Below are 20,551 nucleotides of genomic sequence, written 5' to 3'. Positions count from 1 at the left end.
CTATTATTATTTGTTTCAATTGTGTCTTTTTTTGCTGGTTTATTTTCACCCTTGTTTTTAGTTCTTTTATCGTTCGATTTAAGTTTTTGTGTATCACACTCTTGCGTTTTTCTATTTTTCTTATCTTGATAGTTCATTTTATGCCCTCTTTCTTCAAAATTGCAACAGGACTCCATTGTAAACCAATCTATTTGAACTTCCCTATTCATTCTCTCATATTCAGGAAGGTATTGATGTTTGTTTTGGTCCAATTTTATATGTAGTAAAGTAAAATGCTGCATTCTTAATCTTAGGAATATTTTTCGTTTTGTTTTTACTCCATTAAGTGGTTGGAAAAGTAGTTTACTTGTAATATTTTGGTCGTCAGCAAATATGCATATTTCACTTAAAAATAGGGTTGCTGCTGCATATATTTCGGCTTCAGTTGCCCACGATTCAACTCTTCCGTCACTAAATGAATGATTTTCTATATGCTTTGTGATACTTCTATCTACGTATTCTTTGTAAACATCTTTTAAGTCCTTCATATGGTTATTAATTTTTTGTCTAACTATTTCGTGCTTGTTGTCATTGTTATATATTTCTTTTGCAATACATCTGTAGAAACAGTTCCCATCCATTTGTATGGAACTTTCTTGAAAATTGTCTATTGTTACCAATGAAGATAAAAAATCTAACTTACAGTTCAACAGCTTGTAGAATTTTTCATTCTTTTTCTGTGTAAGTTCAGCTAGCTTCCGTTTTGAAAACAGTTTATGGTCGTCATTGTTTAAATCTTCCACACATACATCGCTTCTTAGTTTGTTAATTTTCTCTTCACAAGCTACCAATGTGAGTTCCATGAGTTTCACCGACGCATCTTGTTTGATTTTTTCACACTTGTTTAGTATTTCATCGCTACAGTCTATCTGAATATTCCAGTTGATCTTGAATCCTTCTGGTACAATCCCATGTCTTACACACTTTGATATAAAATCTTTATGTGACACATAACGTAAGTATTTTTCCATCTCTTGGCTATTGCAGTCCAACACATCTTCCATTTTGTTTTTCGGAGTTAAAAAACATATAAGCTCAGTTGAATTATCCGAAGGGATATTAAAAAATTATAACTCTCTGATTATACTCCTTTAATTGACGTTTCGGCATAATGCCTTTATCAAAACATTGGAAATTATATGTTAACTACATTTTTACGTCTTTTGACTGCATAATTTAAATAACAAAGAAAAATGTTTTTAAACGTCAAATGACGTTGTACATGATGACGTCATAAATGGCGTTATATAAAATGGCGCCAAAAAAATGTAAAAATTCGCCAAAAATGAAATGACGTTAAACACTTACATATTGTATCTTAATCCTATGTTAAATGTGTGCTTTATATATTTAATAAATTGATATTTTACAATAAAATAATCATCATCATATGTAATTATAATCTACCTTAACTTATTATCATAAATTAAATAGGGTAAACTTATTTAATGACTCTTATTATTTCAATCCATATCTATGTATAATATTCAAATGATATTTGATTAAATAATCATATATACTTGCTATTCTATATATCATATACACATTATGGACAAGATAAATTGCATAAAGTACTATTAGTTTTACATCCATTTATGTTGATGATTAATATCAAATGTTTTTCACATATATTTTTTACAAGATAGTTTCCCGTAGCAGGACATCAAGTTGATTTTTTGTATTTAGTCCATTTGGTGATTGCGTTTGAAACTTCTTTATAAATTCCAATTCTTTAATAAGTCTGTAATAATGGGAACTGTCTCTTATTTGTGTTAACACTGATACACCCATATCCTGCACTCTGTGGCCTGCACCATTGAAATGTTCTGAGATTGGTTTCTCTCTTCGTAGTCGCACGTCAGCCTCGTGTTCTTTGGCACGTTCCTTTAATGATCTGCTCGTCTCTCCGACGTATACCATCTTTTGGCATTTAATACAAAATATACCGTACACCAATTATTTAAGAATTATTATTTATTATTATTATTATTATTTAGAAGATTATTTAAGAATAAATTAAATTTAATGAAAGGACACAATTAAGCATGAAAACAAATAACAAATAGATCGATTTAATGTACGCAACACACAGTTCTGATTTGAACCTTAATATGTCTGTAAAAACTTACCGTGTTGCACATTAAATAAATTCTCTCGATAAATGTAATTGTTTTTTTTAATTGTTCACACCAATTTTGGCGCTGTTTGTTTCATCATTTTTAACCGGTTGTTTAATTGCATCTTTGTTAATCACAAACCGATAATCTCGATATGATCGGATACTGTCCAGACAGTTACAAAGTAAACATGGTGTCATAAACCCAGGGACCTATACTTGGGGAACCTGCATAAATCACATGTGGCAGATAATTTTATGGTCATTAAACACAATTTATGATACCTCCATGTCATCTCCTGGCATATTGAGCAGTCATTTCAGGCAAATTTTAAAGCCAAAATACGTAACAAAGTAACAATTGCTTTAATAAAAAATGTTAACATATTTTTAAAATGAGGATATTAGTCCAAATGGATTAGCAGGATTGAGTGTATATATATTAGCCTAGTTTAATCAAAATATACAGTGTTAAATAACTATAAATTAAAAAAAAAAAATGTGTAATTTTACTGCTACAATATATTCAACGATTACCGGCAAATATAAAATCTGCAATTATGTGTAAACAGTGTACGTTACAGCAGCGCACAAAACACCATCATGAAAACAAGCAATCAAAAATACTTGCGTAAAATAAATTAAATATATAGATAGTAGTGTTATTTATCATAAAATGCTTGATTGCAGGGTTTTTTTTCCACTTTTTGGGAAGATAGCCCATTGCTTTGGAATTGGGAATTTTATAGGCATTTTCATGAAATTGGGAAAATAAATTCATTAGCCTTTTTGTTCCACACGAAAAGTCGACTGATTAGGGAAATACTAAATTTGATATAACTTTTTATAATCATTTAAATTAAAGGAACAAAAGCATATAATACTTTGTTAGATGTAATTGAATTAAAATTGAGATAAAATACACATTAAACTTCTTTCTAAAAAATAAAAAAATAAATAAAAAAATTTTTTTTTTGGAAATTGGGAATTTTTTGCCACATTTTGGGAAAATAGTATACTTTTTGGGATTGGGAACATAGCCAAATTTCGGCTATAAAATCGGGCAAAAAAAACCCCTGGATTGTTACATGTATCACTCATTATCTCTTAGAAAAGAGATTTCAATATACATGTACATGCAAAGCCAGTTCAATTTGCACAATATGCAGATTTTTTCCATTTGTATGCTTAAAATTATTAATAGTTTCATTCAATGGAAACGAAACGAAAATTCATTCAATGGAAAAGAAAATTACACAATTTAACAATTGTTTTGTATTCTGCTTTTTAGGGGTTTATTTTATAATTGATTAAATGCACCTCTTACACTTTCGATCGCTTATGAACAATAACAATATCCACACCACTTATAATAATGATCAAATAAATATATGTTTAATTATTTTCGAAATACCATTTATGAAAGTCTTACTATAAGAAAGAATACGGCTTATTTATTTGTTTTGTTTTGTGGGATTTTCAGTATTTAGTCTTCCGATCACGTTTACTCTGATGCTAATAACTAATTTGTATATTTATATAGACGAAAATATCTATGAATAAAAATTTATTGGTACTAAATACGATTTATTTGCGCTATTATTTAAGAGATTTGATGTTTATTTCAGGATTATTTTATTGTTTTATTGACTAAACAAAAATCCTTTATACATGTTTTACATAACTGTAACCAGTGATTTTGCCAACCAGTCAGTGCGCATGCGCGGAAAATCCCGAATGTAAACAATAACAATTAAATTGTCTATAGACAAAAAACCACTGGTCGGGCAATCAATAAAACTCTTTTCTTTTGATCATGGTGGTGAAAAGTGTGAGGCCAGTCCGGGACTCGAACCCGGGACACCTCGCGGCGACAATGGCAGTGTGACCAATTGTATTGGGACTTACGCATGGGTTTTTATCTGATTTTGGGGAATGGGCCTGGCCTTTTTATGAGGGGAAAAAAATCCTGCGAAATGCCGGATTTTGGGGGGAAAAATCACGCGAAACGCCGGATTTTGGGGGAAATAAGGAAAGTCTTAAATAATCTATTCAACATATTTTGCTGTTTTTAAAACAAATTCAAGGCAACAGATACTCTTATTATGCAATATGCTATATTTTCTACACTGGATCAGGTTAGATTGTGTATTTAAAGTATAAAAAAAAAATTTTTTTTTTTTTTTTTTTAGGGGAAAAAAATGAAGTCTGAGGGAAAATTTACCTGCTGAGGGGAAAAAAATCTGCGGGGAAAGGGCCGATTTTCGGCGGGTCCCAAAAAAGCCCTGTTACGGGAACGACTAAAATGCGAATAAGACTTATATCCATGGATATGACTGAAAAGTGCAGATATGAACAGACAACGGCTTTTTAAATGTATTTTCCTTTATTTTTGTTGTACGAAAATCGTTCTGTGACAAAAATACACGTCGCTCGTGTGTAATGTGACGATCAAATGAATTTAAAAGCGTTTTTCATTGGCATTTTAATTTTAGTAACTCCAAATTCATATCCGCGAATATGAACTTCCAGTCAGAACACCGCTTTTGTTAAATTGCACTACTGTGAAACCATTATTAATCGTCAGGCATTAATTTTCATAAATTTCGTCAGTCTACCGATCGGCGAATTTAAGATCCTAACGAACAATTATGCTCTATGTTTGAACAAAAACAAACACTAAGTTGAACAATATTTTAAAACTTTACCGTATGCATGAGGCATTAAATTCCAACATAATCCATGCACATATTCACTGCTGTTTCGTAATCAAGATTAATCCGGTTTTGACACAAAGGGATGTAGTTTACACAAGGTACTTAACTGACACGTTACACTTCTTTAAAACGCGTGTGCAGTACAGCTGTATCGAATGCGTTGACTTCGTTTATGTAGAATGGTAATGAATTAGCTCTTATTGTTTATAACTTTATTACCCATTAGGTGCATTGTGTTTTTCAGGGGTGTTGCATATTAGCCATCACGCAGCGAATGCCGATGAAAGACAATAAACCAAATGAAAAGATGACGATGTGTGATCAACATGCGTATTTATCACAAATTAATAAAGAATATTTTAATTGCTGTTTCTTGTTTGATTGTTTGCGTTTAACCACACTTATTACTATTTTATATGTATCAATTTATTTATTTTTAAATTATTGACATTATTGATTTATATACCAGTAGTTTACTTTTTAAGAACAAACACACACATAGATTTTATAATTTTAATGTTGATATCAGGATAAAAAGTGACATTTGAGACCAATTACTGTTCTTAAAATTATCAAAAATGTTCGCTTGAAACTTTATTGAAAAGTTACAAAATAATTTCCTAACACTAGTTATTACCCATATTGTTCGCACCTTCCCTGATTGGTGCCGATAAAGGTATGATATTAGTATGGCAATTATAATAATAGAATAAGACTTATTGGCAATTGGCTTCGTTGTTAAAAACACTCGTTAACGTTTTTTCGATCCCACTTGTCCGCTAATCATAACAATAAACGTGTGAATGGCATACATTAAGAGGGTCCGTTACTGTCCCTTGATAACAAAAGACTAGTTAATTGGCATGTGACAAACAGGCCCCACCTCCTGCAGTGATTCTCAAGTGTGTTCCCGCATTCGTACCACGATTTTTCGCAACTGCGATTGATCGCGAATATGTATTACACACAAATCGGATATTGACTGACGCATTTTTTTAAAATATAAAATCAGACATTGGCGAATTTAAGTGCTGACGAAATCGTCATTTTTATAAAATTGACGAAATTTTGTGCTGTCGAAAATAAATGGTTTCACAGTATTTTGAGGCAGTTTTAACCACAGGGATCGTTAGGTAAAAAATACTCTATTATACTATATACATATATACAAGGGATACAACTGTCAAATTTCCTGCACAACATCATGGTCTGAACAATAGCAAAAAAATCGCTTCCAAAAGCAATAATTACACCAAAAAAACTGTATAAGAACAGCTCAGACATTTATCTATCAGATAATAACTGTGTTTATAGCAGTAAAAGTGTTCATAGTTGTGTTTGAAACGAAAGTTACATGAAAAACGGTAAAATTTTCGAAATGCGACACAGGTGTGCACACCCACTTTGACACATTTTGTTTCATAATTCAATAATTACAGAGAAGTTGAGCAAATTTTACCTTGTTTTATTATCCATAGACACTTTATTAATCAAAGTAGACACCTTCCATAATTGCATGTAACTGCATATATGTAAAACACCGTAAATATTAAATTTGTTTAGATTACCTTAGATTACCTTAGATGAGTTCTTAAAGGGATCTTTTCACGCTTTGGTAAATTGACAAAATTGAAAAAAGTTGTTTCAGATTCGTAAGTTTTCGTTTTAGTTATGATATTTGTGAGGAAACAGTAATACTGAACATTAACCATGCTCTAATATAGCCATTATATGCATCTTTTGACGATTTTAAAACCTAAAAATTATAAAGCGTTGCAACGCGAAACGATTGAATAATTTGGAGAGTTCTGTTTTTGTCGTTAACTTTTGTGAAACTACGAAGATTGCTTATATAGGGTATAAAATACGTCAAGAATGTATACTCGGCGGAATAGCTCAGTAGGTTAAAGCGTTTTTACTTCAGGACTCTGGCAGGACTCCAGGGATCACTGGTTCAAAACCTGCTCCGGGCAATGTTCTTTTCCGTTTTTTAATTTTTTTCTTGATTTTTTACTGGAGCTTTTACGATCCAATGTTTACATTTATCAATATAAAGCATTTAATGAATAAGTTAAAAAAAATGCCAAAATCTGTGAAAAGGCCCCTTTGAAGAAGGCCCTCAGCCTCTGACTCAAGCTCTTCATTTTCTTTATCTCTTCCGGTCGAGATTTTAGCTTCAAAGTTGTAAACAATTTCTTGGTTTTTCCAATATTTATCAAGTCTTGCCTCAAATGACTTTATAGATGTAGCTGTAATAACGCTGTTTGGTAATGAGTTCCAGGTGTCAACGACTCGGTGGCTGAATGAGAACTTTCTGATGTCCAAACGAGGTCTTGTCTTATATAATTTCTTATTTTTTCCCCTAGTTACGCTTTCTTGATTCAGTTTTAACAATTCCTTTTACATTTCTACTATCTTCAAGGATTTGTATGCAATTTGTCAGGTAATGTTACGTGGAACGTGAATGGCTGGATTAATTACTCTAGTGGAATTTCAACCAATCAAATCGCATGTTAGAAATACATGTGAACTATCCAAAATGAAAGTAAAACATTGTCATTGTGAAATTGAAGCAGATTGATATGAATTTCTAGCAAAATATGCTCACTAAATAGTAATTTTGTTGTTTTACTATGAAAAAAAACTATCCAATTAATATGTACCAGCAAAAGAGCTTTATAACAAAGGAATACGAAAATTACTTCTAGAATTCTCAGTTTTCAGCTGTGCACACCTGTGTCCAAGTAAGGATTTTTGAGCATTTTGAATGAAACTTTCTCTCTTAGTTCAATGAAAAGCTTGTACTTTATTGCCATGTGTATTATTTTCTGAAAGATAAATGTCTTGGCTGTTGTAATACAGTTTAATTGGTGTATTTATTGCGTTTGGAAGCAAATTTTTCGCTATTGTTTACACCATGGTTGTGTGCAGGAATGTTCACAGTTGTATCCCTTGTATATATATGTAGTATAATAGAATATTTTTACTTAAGGGTCCCTATGGTTTTAACAGATTTATCACATATTGTGAATTTTTAATTCAACAGTGATTTGGGCATAAAAAACTTCAAAAAATCGCATAAATATTGCCTTTATTCGTTCATACTCGCACTTTTCGTTCATATCCGCGGATATGAGTCATATACGCATTTTAGACGTACCGATCGTATTTTCGCGAATAACTTCGCGAAAATATGTTACAAAAAGATGAATAAATAAAATCTGTCATCACTGAATACTGCGAGGAAACGCAAAATATATTAGAACACTCACCTTCATATACATGTATAAAGCAAATTGTTTACATTTTAGGATACGTTTTTAAGGAATGTTTATTTACCGTTTTGTTTAAAAATTTTACAGTTTGAAGTTACCGCTCTTTGTTAGTCGTAAAGTTTTAAATTCTGAGTGTCGATTAAACGTGAAAATTATTATAAAATCACGATACATTTAGAATCGATAATAATTAACAAATGAGTCAAAAGCATAATCTAAGAAATATAATCCTGCTGTATTTGATTTAGTTTTACGACAATCGTAGAAGTTTTGGCGCTAAAATGTCAATTGTTTGCTAAACATTTCTTTGCTTTTGTGCAGGTCCCTGTTTTGTGTAAGTGCTATACACATTACAATTGATGTGGTGCTAATTGAAGTCTTTCTTCATTGATACCGTGCGTACTTCTTCTTTCACAGACCCTTTATTTTATTGCTGCAATCTGAATCAGTAGTCCAAACTCTTGTCTTCAGACCCCAGACCCAGTACATTTAGTTTGGTTACAAATTAACCCTTGTATAGTCTGCTAGGGGAGCAAGCTTTTTTGCACACTTCAAATTAAGTATGAAATGCTTTTTTTCTAACACAATGTGCATAATATAAACTTAAATTAAATGTGTATATAAAGTCAATAGTTAAAATTTAATTACATTAAATTACATCATGATTTCTTACTCAGTTTTTACTATTTCCTAAAGCCTTGGCCAAGTAAAATGACAATGGAGCATATATATTTTGAAAGTCCAACTTGTAGCATATTGTAAAAGTGTTGACAGCATAACATTATAATTTGGGTAAGCGTTTTTCTTCAATATAAAGTTGGAACCAGAAAACCGGATCATTCCCAATCCATTTTTCAAAAATTAAAGTTGAAACTTTCCAAAATAATTGAACAATTATCCATAAAATGCATTTTAATAATGCGCTTTATGAAACTTGTTTTTTATGGGCGTGTACCTCAATTCAATTCAAACTAAAGGAAAAGCTTGTGAACACTACATGAAACATATATTGCCCAAAATTAATGAAACTTTGTGAGAATATTTGTCTCAAATGAGTCCGAAACTGAGTCATGTTGCTAAAAAACACTGTTAAATCAAAGAGAAAAGCCTTGCAATATATTAAAAGTCACATTTGTTTGCGTGGTCGTCATGACCCTTTCTCTGAACATTAGTTCTTAGGCTTAATTACTCCTATGAGTTGCTAAGATATTATTCCTGTGCCTATAAAAACATGGGCACCTTGAGGTGAAGCAGTTTCTTTATGTTGCAGTAGTAAAACAATAAGGTCTCGCCCTTTAAAAAGGGAGTTTAATGCATGTGCGTAGAGTGTCCTCCCAGATTAGCTTGTGCAGTCCGCACAGGCTAATCAGGGACAACACTTTCCGTCTTCACTGGATTTTCGTCAAGAACAATCTTCCTTTAAACAAAAAATGAAATAATAACGGAAAGTGTCATCCTGATTAGCCGGTGCGGAATGCATAGGCTAATCTGGCACGACACTTTACTCAGATGCATCATGCATTAAACCCCCTCTGCGCAGAACGCAACCCAATTAGAAGTCACATTTTGGACCCACTTGTCATTACACTAACTCAGAACATTGATTTTTTATATAAACTTCCCCCTCTAATTTCATTTAAGAGAACAATATCCACACAGAGTTGTCGTTCCATGCTCTCACATACTATCTCTGCCATCACAAGAAAATCCTACCAGATTTGGTAGGATTTTATTTTTTTTGTTTTCATAACATTATGAAAAGGAGTATCATTTTCTTGTATATTTTAAAAATAGTGTATAAGTTTAGGTTCATGATAAAAAATAAATTACTTAAATTTAAAAAAAAAGTATAAATTACAATGGAAAAATTATTGTTCCAAGCGGCTTGGCTATCATCACGTGGTTGGTTATGAAGGCATGGATTTGATCCAGCTATGCTGGTTCCCGTCTAATCTCTGCGCGGAGGTTGGAAGGAGGAGTGACTTCTACTCCTTTTTAGATTTACTTTGAGCCAGTTATTGACTGATACTATTATTTAAATTCAATTAAAAACAATAATAAGAGAACATAAAACACTTAAGTGTGTTTGTTTATATTTGTTTTCCCCCAACTGCCAAATGTGAGTTGTTTCTGATTAATCATAATTGTAATTGGCATGGTGTAATATAAGGGGAATACAATATTAAATAAGTGAAAAGTTAGTTGATAAAACGCTAAACAGAAACCAATTCTCCTTCATATATTCTTGCCTTAATTCTCCCCGATTTCAGCTGAGGGAGGAGTCACTTCTCTCTCAAATTTGAAGGTAGGCTCATTTCATATGAGCTTAGTTCACCTCAAATTTAATTATAATGATATAAAAAATTGACAGATATTCATTACCTTCAGATTGCCCAATCGCCAGACTACTCATTATACATGACTCTGTCATTTGTAAAATACTATTGGTTGAATAAACATTGTTTTGAATTTTAGACACATAAAAAGAAAAGTTTAAATGAACTTGTACATGATTGGACCCTATTGCAAAGCCTAAAATAGTTCGAACATTCAATAGTTTCAACTTAAGAAATACACTTCAATATGATAAAAAAGTGTACTCATATTGTTTATGTCTGAAAATTATGATAAACAAAAAAAGATACAGAAATTCTTGCTGACTTAATTTTTAAACTGTCTGTGTTTTTTTATTTCAGTGAATATGGATTTTGATGTAGAAGGGGACGATTTTCTTGCAAACATTGATTTGAAACCTTCAACTGTGGAAACATTTGGTAAGAACTGCAGAGACTTGGGCTGGTCATTAGCAGGACAATGCAGGCATATTTGCCTAATGAATTGCAGAGACTTGGGCTGGTCATTAGCAGGAATATGCAGGCATATTTGCCTAATGAATTGCAGAGACTTGGGCTGGTCATTAGCAGGAATATGCAGGCATATTTGCCTAATGAATTGCAGAGACTTGGGCTGGTCATTAGCAGGACAATGCAGGCATATACAGTGGAACCCCTCTAAACCGGACATCCCTGGGACCGAGAAGAAATTCAGGTTTAGAGAGAATTCCTGTTTAGAGGGGACATTGACTATTTTACTTTCATAATCTAAATGAATATATAAATGCAACTGCTTCAAGAGCTCTGAAAATCACCATTTTATATGACACTTAATTAGCAATTGTAATAACACAAAATTAAAAATTAATTAAGATTATTAAAATTTAACACGGCTTCCTACATCAAAACAAAACACACTAAAGAATTCTGTTTGTTATCAGTAATTATAATCAGTATTAACACCTCTATTGATCGATTTGTACATCACAGGACATGTATCTTTAAATTGTTGCGATTTTTACAGTTTGCACATTTTTCAACCACCTTTATTAATTTCACGCGTCTTTAATCCGCTATTCACAACTTTTTGACACTAGGTCTGAGGTGCAATAAACCGGCACTGAGCATTTAGAGAGGTACAATTACGTTTGGAATGACCTAATTTTGATCCAAAGAATGACCGGTATTCGGAATTGAGGGGATTCCGGTCTTGAGGAGATATTTTACGCATGGTTTTATAGGGGAAAAAATGGGACCGGACAATTTGTCCGGTTTAGAGAGGATTCCGGTTTAGAGAGGATCCGGTTTAGAGGATTTCCACTGTACGCATAAAGTATATACACTTTCTATGATCATTTTCCATGAGTTTTTTTCCCATAATTTCTTGCTTTTAACAAATATTCCTTTAATAGTATTTGCACTGCTTCACCTTATCATCATAGTTTCTTTTTTTTCTCCCAAATTGCATTAGAGCCACTGAAATACAGGTATTTCAGATTGTGTCAATAAACATAAACACATGCAATATGTGTGTCAGTGGTGGAAATAAAAACATAAACACATGCAATATGTGTGTCAGTGGTGGAAATAAAAACATAAACACATGCAATATGTGTGTCAGTGGTGGAAATAAAAACATAAACACATGCAATATGTGTGTCAGTGGTGGAAATAAAAACATAAACACATGCAATATGTGTGTCAGTGGTGGAAATATAAACAGCTCAAAGTGCATGTTCTAAGGCTATAGTATAAGACAGATAAATGAATCGGGGAAACAATTTACATAATTACTGTAATGAAAGAAACATATACTAAGTGTATTTATCCTGCAGCATTTATCAATTTATAAACACTCACTGTCAGATACATGTAGTGTTAATTGACACTGTTACACATTTGATGTGTTTAGCCCTTATTACAAGTGAAAACTTTTCATGATATGCATTGTTTTTCACAAATACTATGTATCAGGAAACAGTATTCTATTTCTTATCATCAAATGTAGATGAAATATTAAAGCGACCTTTTGATGGTTTGGTAAATTGACACAATTGAAAAAAAAAATCAGATATGCAAATTGTACTGTTTGTAAAAATACCTAATACAAACATTTGCTTTACTCTAAAATATGCATTTTATCTATCTTTTGACTATTTAAAAACCTGAAAATTACATTTATAATGCGTTAACATACGCGAAACAATTGAATAATTTGGAGAGTTCTGTTGTTATCGTTATATTATGTGGCATTATGAGGATTTCTTGTATAAAGTATAAAATACCCGAGTTGCAATGTGAGCACGGGTGGCTGAGTGGGTTAAATGCCAGACTTTTATTCTTTGTGTCAGTGGTTTGAGCCCAGTTGAGGATTACTTTTTTAGTCATTCTATAAATATATTTTTGTTTTTTACTTGAGCAATTTAGTTCCAATGTTTACATTTATCAATTTAAAGCATCTACAAATGTCCATACATGCCAAACTCTGTGAAAAGGTCCCTTTAAGTGTCAAACACTATATGGCACGTGTCCCAAAAGTCATGAAATAATAACCATTATAATTCACATGTACTTTCATTTTGAATTTCTGGTCGTAATGCTTAAAAGCATGGTGCCTGTGCAATTGGCGTTTGCAAGTATGGAAATACAAAGAAACACAATTACTTCTGGTAAAAAGTGCCCCCTGAAATGGGCGTAAAATGGAGTTAATTATTAAGCAGGGTGTTTGAGTACATCACCAGAATCTTTTAGAACCAAACATAGCAACCATTGGCATATTGTTTCAGAGTGTCCTTCAGCTCAACAATGGGACAAGCCTGTCATTTTACCGGAGACGTTTCCATTTCCATTTGAGCCCTACGACATTCAGAAGGGGTTCATGCAGGGGCTGTACACATGCCTGGAGCAGGGGCGAGTTGGCATCTTTGAAAGTCCCACTGGAACTGTGAGCTCACTTGTTGTGCATTCTTAATGGGCCGGTCTTTTTGAAAACGGATATTAATTCATGTGTGTTAAGTGTCATCGAAGATTAGCCTGTGATATCTGCACAGGCTAATCTGTGACGACACTTTCTGCTTAGACTGAATTTTTGCAGAAAATTCCAAAATAGTGCCAAGTGTTGTCCATGATTAACCATTGCAAAGTGTTGTCCATGATTAACCATTGCAAAGTGTTGTCCATGATTAACCATTGCAAAGTGTTGTCCATGATTAACCATTGCAAAGTGTTGTCCATGATTAACCATTGCAAAGTGTTGTCCATGATTAACCATTGCAAAGTGTTGTCCATGATTAACCATTGCACACTGCATGGCAGGCTAATAGTGCAAAGTGTTGTCCATGATTAACCATTGCAAAGTGTTGTCCATGATTAACCATTGCACACTGCATGGCAGGCTAATCTGGGAAGACGTTTTAGGCAAATGCAGTAAGCGTTTTTTTTCAGAGATAGGCTTAAATTAAAAGGCAAATGGTTTTGAGAACTTCAGTTTGATTTTGTTAATCATTACTTACAATTAACAAAACAAGCATTTTGCAAAGTAGTTCATTCTTTGAGCAGTATATATTATAAACACTTAAAATTTGGAAGGGATAAATCAATGTAAAGATGGCATTCTAAACTGTGACATCTTCTTACAGTGTTTTTTTTTAATGAAATATTCGGCGTTATTCGGCCCCATTCCCCCATCTTTATGCCCCCCTTCGAAGAAGAGGGGGTATATTGCTTTGCTCATGTAGGTCTGTCGGTCTGTCGGTCCGTCCACCAGGTGGTTGTCAGATGATAACTCAAGAACGCTTGGGCCTAGGATCATGAAACTTCATAGGTACATTGATCATGACTCGCAGATGACCCCTATTGATTTTCAGGTCACAAGGTCAAAGGTCAAGGTCACGGTGACCCGAAATAGTAAAAAGGTTTCTGGATGATAACTCAAGAACGCTAAGGCGTAGGATCATGAAACTTGATAGGTAGATTGATCATGACTTGCAGATGACCCCTATTGATTTTCAGGTCACTAGGTCAAAGGTCAAGGTCACGGTGACCCGAAATAGTAAAATGGTTTCCGGATGATAACTCAAGAACGCTTAGGCCTAGGATCATGAAACTTCATAGGTACATTGATCATGACTCGCAGATGACCCCTATTGATTTTCAGGTCACTAGGTCAAAGGTCAAGGTCACGGTGACCCGAAATAGTAAAATGGTTTCAGGATGATACCTCAAGAACGCTTATGGCTAGGATCATGAAACTTCATAGGTACATTAATCATGACTGGCAGATAACCCCTATTGATTTTCAGGTCACTAGGTCAAAGGTCAAGGTCATGGTGACCCGAAATAGTAAAATGGTTTCCCGATGATAACTCAAGAACGCTTATGGCTAGGATCATGAAACTTCATAGGTACATTGATCATGACTCGAAGATGACCCCTATTGATTTTCAGGTCACTAGGTCAAAGGTCAAGGTCACTGTGACAAAAAACATATTCACACAATGGCTGTCACTACAACTGAGAGCCCGAATGGGGGGCATGCATGTTTTACAAACAGCCCTTGTTAGAGTATATATTTTTCCCCCAAATATTTTTAAAATTCCCCTCTCGGAAGTGTTATTCAATTTTAATCAATACCTCATTTAAATACGTCTTTCGTTACGAATTTACTACAATTTTTTTTAACTGCATCCGCGTGTTTACTTTATTTTAGCCTTTACCGCAAACCGTACGTAGTTCACTATCACGACTTTTGCTTTACGACATCTACCGCAAACCATACGTATTCCAACATGTCGCACAACAACAAAAGCTAAAGTAAAAAAATTTAACAAATCTGTTTTAAATTGATATTCTTTTCAAACAAGTACAACTTAAAAGTCAGTCTTCTTCAAATACCGGCAGTGAAACGCCAGAAACGTCCGGTCAACAGAGTGTTTAAAGACTGTTTAGTTTGCTCAACCTGCTTTGCACGCCACAGAGAAACAGGCTTGGGGAAGCTACTCTGGAGTCCCTGATCAGACTTTGTCTGCACACGGAGAGACATGGTGAAAAGGAGGTCACCAGAATAATTGATAAATTCGCTAAAAAGCCCAGAAATGTTGAACTTTGAACATGAACATAACATGCTTATGAATAAAAGAGTTTGAATTATGTTTTTCTCCCTCTGTATGGTGAATTATAGTGTTAAAACTTGATTTTGTACTGTTACTAGCTAAGCATAGAAATTTCCCCCTTTTCCACTTTTACGCGCAAATTTTCCCCCCCTCAGGGGACCCGACCCCCTTTCCCCAAAACTGAAAAAAAACACTGTTATCTTTATTGCATTTTCTTTTAAATACAAAATACATGATGCAAATAAATTCATACATGTATTAAACTACAAATACATTTCAGACAACCAGCAAAAATTTTCAAAGTTTTTGTCCATTGATTTCCATCCAAGAAAATGTCTATGTTATTTTCCATCTGATTGAAATAAATGGCTAAGTCCAACTTTCCATAGTGTTTTCCATGTATTCTGTAGAAAAGCATGAAATTTTAGGAGAGATTCCATGGAATTCCATAACAGCTTCAGATGGAAAATTGGCCAATGGATGGAATTCCATCAAATTCCATAGATTTCCATCGATTTCCATAGAATTCTATATCATTTTCTATAGAATTCCATAGAAAAGTGCTAATCACTATGGCAGATCTACAGACAGGCATGATGTACAGTTAATGGAAAATTTCAAAGGGTCATAACTCTGTGAAAAATCATCCGATCATAACAGGCTGAACATATGCACATCTCCTGTCAGTAGTGAAGCTTCCCATAAAGTTTCATTGAATTCCCGTAATAAGTTGCTGAGAAATAGCGGACAAGAATTGCACTTTATGTACAGTTAATGGAAAATCATCCGACCAGAACCGGCTGATAATATTCACATCTCCTCTTGGTAGTGAAGCTTCCCATAAAGTTTAATTGAATGCCGGTCATTAATTGCTGAGAAATAGCCCGGACAAAAATTGTGCACGGACGGACGGACACACGCACGCACGCACGGACGAAGTGGCGACTATATACAATAAAAATTGTGAGAAATTTAGTCACAAACTCTTCTAAACATTTTGTCACATACTTGCAGAGATTGTAAATTTATGTTTTTATGCATAGGTATAGTGAAATATTATCATATTTTCATTTAAAAAGCTGGATGTATTTTCTTTCAAAAAATAAGGTCATACATAATCTGATCAATAAATTTCTGAAAGGTTAACTGTATCGTTAATGATCCTTAGTCAATACTTTTGACAAACATTAAAATGTGTGTCTATGTGATGTCTGTTGTTTAGCTAGACACATTAGTTATACATTGAATTTTAGTTATCAGTCATTTAAATTGAGATTTAAATCTACAAGCAAGTCGGGCTAGAACTATGGGAATTTGAACAAGCCCGAGTCAGATTTTACTGGCCCAAACATTTTTGTTAAAAATGCAGATAAACATAACATAAAACATCCAAAGAAGCATTCATTTATTCAATCTTTAGAATACAATACAAATCTCTTATTAATTTCATCCTCATCCAAGTTAGCTTCCTCGTCATCTGAGCCAGCCTCTTTCGGATCCTGAAATAAGCAGAAATTAATTTCACACACGGATTTCAATCAAATCACAATTATAAATATATACATAAAGTTTAGGTAAAAAATTAGCAGAAAGTTATTCCATATATCCATGTGAAAGAGAGAGCAAACCTGAACCACCCGAAAATATATAAGCAATTAAGTGCCAGGTTATTCTACAAAAAGCCAGTTGACAAATGCGTCAATCACAGTTACCTCAGATTTGCATTCCTCAACTACGTACTTGAATGACAACTGTTCGGCCATTACTCTCTGTGTCCTGAACGCAACGCAAAACATTTATTTTACATAATAGTAATCCGGGAATCACAAAACCATGCGCTTTATGCGCAGTAATCCAATTATCGGCTGATTGCCCAGCACGTGTGCGCAGTGTGTTAAAACATAAGCGGCTGTTGCTTTAAGCGGCTCAAAACTTTGTTTACAAATATTGAAAATGAAAGTGGAACTCGTTTTCTGTTTAATGAATTGTACAAGCACGTCGGGCTTGTAATATTGGATTTCCTACAAGCCCGAAAGAAAAAATACTAGTTTTTTGCTGTCGGACTAGTGCGAATTTCGACGACTGAGTTATATTGTGAGAAATGTAAGCCATGTTATGTTGTCCAAGTTTAAACCCTTTGTCAATAACAATTGTGCTATGGCACATGTCCGCAGGATTCCCTACAATGTCTGAAATTTTAATGCATTTCATGAAAATGCAATTTTATCAATTTTAAAAGAAAGATTCAAACAATATTTAAACTTATAAATGGATAAGACTACAAATCAACTCCAGATTGCTGCACTTGTCTCGATATCGGTCATCACTACATTACTCATGTGTTTTCAGTGTCGTCACTTGATCTTTCTTATTTAAGCTATTTCCGTTGTAAAAGTGCATGCTTTAATCTTACTGTGATTTTTTTAAAGTGAATCTAAACTGATTTTCTTAAACAAAGGATCTCAAGGTTTACTATATACAGTTTAGACATCGTCTAATGCAATGGTGAGGTTTATAAGCCGAGCTTGCGTTACAACACTGGTTTCACGAGTTTTATACTTAAAATTCCTTAACAACAAGCTAATTCGTTGAATCGATATCCCCCGCCTTCTCCTCATTTATATCTATACACCATTGAGGTATCATGTTGTAAAATTATAGTGTCTGAGATATAACCCTAACAAGTTAGTGACAGACAAACGGATGGACGGTCTGATGCCAAATGCCAAAACTATATCCCTTCGCCTTTGGCATTTAAACAAGCACAACCCATTATCTGAGTAGTTAACACAATTTGCAAAACAAGAGCACCACAAAACGGGTGCCACGCTCGGCTGCGGGTTGACAGTTTGGAATAAATGAAAGCTTGTCAGATTTTTTTTAAAGGTCACAGTGACCTTTAACTTTTACATAGTGACCTTCAAATGGGTGTGACATGTAGAACTCATCAAGGTGCAGCTACATATGAAGTTTTCAAGTTGTAGGTGGAATCACTTTGATTTTTGAGCCAATGTTCAAGACCTTGACAAAATGTGAAGGTTTGCGGACGGCGGAGGACAACGGACACGACGACGACGAGCTGGCTATGACAATACCTAGGATTTTCTCCAAAAACAGCCAAGCTAATTAGCAATACAAACAAAAAACAGCAACACATACATTACTTTAGAATATAAATTGTCTGTTTTTGACAGTGTTGAGCTTATAAGGTCCTTTCCAAACAGTTAAGAAAGGTTTTTTTTGTCAACTAATGTTGATATATTGGATTTGTGAAATGCTTGCATCAAAATTGTGAGATGGCTGACATAGACCACACTGAAACAAGGAAAAAAAAACTTCACCATTTATAGGTTTTGATTGCAGAATAGCTCCATGATTTATTGCAGTAAAACCACATGATTTATCGCAAAACACACTTTAATTTCATACTCTGTCTACAAAAAATAGGTGGAATGATAATTAATGAATGCAAAATTAAAAACGATTATGTCAATTGCAGTGGAATTGTAAACTTGTTAACATTCACTTAATACTACAATTTGAACCAACACATTTGCTCAAGCCATTTATGTCCGTCAATTACAAATAATTGCAAAGTATCTTGTGGAGCTTGTTTAAAATTGCATAAGAGTACGAATTGAATCTTCTAAAAACAAACCTCTTTAATCAATGATGGGTAATACTAAAAATACTTTTCCAAGTAATTAGTAACAATGAAATCATTGTTTAGTTGAGTGTGTCTTTCAGTTTCAGATTACAATTAGTCATTATGAATAGACTTGCAAGCCTAAAATCTTCCTTGTTACTGAGAACACTGATTGTTATTAACTAGTGGTTGAAGTGTTTATTCTTGACTCTGTTTTGAACCATTAAATAACAATGTACCATACATCATCCTCTAGTCTGAATGTTTAAATATAAGTGTTTTTTGAAAGAGGCCATAAAAAAGTTCCAAATAAAAGTGTGTTTTTTATAGATTGAATGATTTCAAGCTAAAATGCTGATAAAGACATGCTTGTCTTCAGACTGAAATATAAAAAAAATGCCTACACAAAAAAGAGAAAAAATGTGGAAAATACAAATTATTAAACAATTAGTAAATAAAGAATTCATTCAAGTGATTATACAATACTCTTAATATGTATGTGTTGCTTTCAGCCCATATCATACAGAACTAGATATGTCACAGACACTGACCCCCATGACACATATTTGGACATAGTCAAATTTAATCTAATTAAAATATTAACAAAAAATCCTCTTAATATACTAACTACATGTACTTAAGCAAAATATTACAAAGTGTCATAATTTTATGAAGCACGCATATATTTCTCAACACATGACAAAGTACAAACAGACATAAGTTTGCAAAAATTGATTGCAAAAAATGCCTCCCTTTATGATCTCTTTTCATGATCTTTCTTAGGCTGCTGAGTGAAATTTGTCAAGCATTTAGTAAAAAAAAATATTTCAAGTTATTATATATTGAAGCACTCTCTCTTAGGCGGTTCCCATTAGCATCTGCTATGGCATTAGGCTCACTTGTGTTGGTGAAGGTCTTGAAGGCTGTATGCCTTTTTACTGCTGCCCGTGGTAATCGTGTTGTCAATGTTGTTACACTGCCCATCATTCCACTTCTCTTTGGCCTATTTCATCTGATAAAGCAAGGCAGAGATGCAGAACTTGCCACATGATCTGGTAGGAGAAGAGCAGGCCCCTGGGATGGATCCAGGCTCTGGTCATCACCATTCCAAACAAGGGCAACTTTAAGATATGCCAGAATTATCCAGCATCAGCCTCCTCATCCAACCCAGCATAGTCATATAAGGCATCATTCTCAAGCAATTAAAAGCAAAACAAACGGCTGGCAGAAGAGAATTGTACTGTCAGGTCTGGGCAGTGTGACATGATGGCCTATGGCAGATTCAGGAGGGGGGGGGGGGAATTGTCAAAATTG

At 33.7% G+C, this 20,551-nt stretch overlaps 2 protein-coding genes across 5 annotated transcripts in view; one reads left to right on the top strand and one right to left on the bottom strand.

Moving 5' to 3' along the window:
* The window catches only part of LOC127877200 (uncharacterized), a 28,193-nt gene extending 19,907 nt beyond the window's left edge, over nt 1-8,286 (bottom strand). Inside the window, exon 1 of one of the 4 annotated variants that reach the window (XM_052422870.1) lies at nt 8,212-8,286. The gene's annotated coding sequence lies outside the window, so the exon portion shown is untranslated. Of the gene's footprint in view, nt 1-682; nt 824-8,144 lie in introns of those variants that run through there. The other 3 variants (XM_052422867.1, XM_052422868.1, XM_052422869.1) reach the window with 3 other exon arrangements.
* LOC127877202 (ATP-dependent DNA helicase DDX11-like) overlaps nt 1-20,551 on the top strand; it is a 177,346-nt gene that overhangs the window by 26,162 nt on the left and 130,633 nt on the right.

This window comes from Dreissena polymorpha, chromosome 4, assembly GCF_020536995.1.
Source record: "Dreissena polymorpha isolate Duluth1 chromosome 4, UMN_Dpol_1.0, whole genome shotgun sequence".
Taxonomy (NCBI): domain Eukaryota; kingdom Metazoa; phylum Mollusca; class Bivalvia; order Myida; family Dreissenidae; genus Dreissena; species Dreissena polymorpha.
This window is presented reverse-complemented; position numbering and strand designations above follow the sequence as displayed.